The 1,616-nt window shown below is 58.8% G+C and overlaps 1 protein-coding gene across 1 annotated transcript in view; it reads left to right on the top strand.

Moving 5' to 3' along the window:
- Positions 1 to 280: 280 nt before the first annotated feature.
- LOC126981391 (uncharacterized) overlaps positions 281 to 1,616 on the top strand; it is a 164,685-nt gene continuing 163,349 nt past the window's right edge. The window contains exon 1 of the mRNA XM_050832408.1: positions 281 to 1,056. The gene's annotated coding sequence lies outside the window, so the exon portion shown is untranslated. The remainder of the gene's footprint in view (positions 1,057 to 1,616) is intronic.

The raw sequence follows: 1,616 nt of genomic DNA on the forward strand, positions 1-1,616 counted from the left end.
CTTCCTTCCTTCCTTCCTTCCTTCTCTCCCGCGCTAATCCGAATTTTTCCTCTCTACCTTCACCATCTGGTTCTCTAAGATTTCATCCTCTCTTTGTTTTCCTCCTCTTCCTCCTCCTCTTCCTCTTCTTCTTCCTCCTCTCCATCAGGTCAGAGGTCAGGGAGGGATGCATGTTGCCTGTCTAACTAGTTGATCTGACCCAAGATATTCAGAACCGTCCACAAGCCTCTGGAAACACGGGGCTGGACGGGCGGTTTTCCGAAAGGGACCGTTCAGGCTGACGGGACAGCGCTCAGCCGGGCCGGGGATCAATATTATGTTGGAGTTTATACGTCCGGGGCAGGATAGGGAGGGGGAGACGAGAGAGAAGGAGGTGGTGGAGGGTGGAGGAGGTGGAGGAGGGCAAGTCGACGCAGGGGCAGCTCTGAGCGGTGGTGGTGGTGGTGGTGGTGCCGTGGTGGTGGAGTGTCAGCCTGGCTCGCCTCAGTGACGGTCGTGGCGGTGCGGGGGCGGCTGCAGCTTCGACGAGTGACTGTCACACTTCTCCTCCTCCTCCTCCTCCTTCCTTCTCCTTCCTCCTCTCTCTCTCTCCCTCCTCCGCCGGTCAGAGTGGTGCCCCAGGTCAATTCAGGGCCTGGGTTTGCGGCGGGGCGCGGGGCGGGGCGGGGCGGGGACGGGGCATCGGTACCCAGCACGCGAGTCCCCAGTGCATGTGTTTGTGTGTGCCAGGTGGCCCTCGAGCGGCGCCGAGCAACAGGGCGGCGAGTGTGTGGTGCCGGAGTGGCCCTCGGTGCCTCAGCGGGCCACAGCGCGGCACACTGACCCACGACGCCGACAGCTGATTCAAGGGACCGCCGCCCCCCTTCCCCCTCACCCCGGCAGCCCCCCCACCCCCGGCAGTGAGGGCGGGGAGGCGTGGGTGTCGCGGGGGAGTGCCAAGGGAGGGAGCGGCGCCCCTCCCGGGAGAGGATCACAGGTGGATGACACGTGGCCCTCTCCCGCCCTCTCCCGCCCACGCACGCACGCACGCACACACGCAGGCAGCATCTCCACGTGGTGAGTTTCACGCATCTTCCTCTTCCTCCTCCTCCTCCTCTTCTCCCTATCACCCTGCTCCTTGTCTTGCCGCTTCCTCCTCCTCCTCTCCCTCGCTCTCCCCTGGGTAACATCGCCGCGCCTAACCAAGATAATGGTAGGGAAGATGATGTTCCCTCCCCCTTTCCTCAACTCCCTCCACTTCATCTTCTCTTTCCCCCTTCCTTCTCGTTTATCCCTCCCTTCTATCTTCCCTTTATCACATTTAAGTTCTGATGTCCCCCCATTTTTATCTTCTCTCCAGCTTCCCTCTTTTCATTTCTACTTTCAATCCCTTCCTTTTCTCTCTCCTGCACATTCCCTCCTCTCTCTTCTCTCCTTTTCCTCTTTTCTTCTCTGTCTCTCTCTCTCTCTCTCTCTCTCTCTCTCTCTCTCTCTCTCTCTCTCTCTCTCTCTCTCTCTCTCTCTCTCTCTCTCTCTCTCTCTCTCTCTCTCTCTCTCTCTCTCCACTAGAACATGCAAATTCTTATGTTTCTCCTTTCCTCTTTCTCTCCTTCAATCTTTTCTCTTTCCCCTTTATC

This window comes from Eriocheir sinensis, chromosome 48 (assembly GCF_024679095.1).
Source record: "Eriocheir sinensis breed Jianghai 21 chromosome 48, ASM2467909v1, whole genome shotgun sequence".
NCBI classification, from domain to species: Eukaryota; Metazoa; Arthropoda; class Malacostraca; order Decapoda; family Varunidae; genus Eriocheir; species Eriocheir sinensis.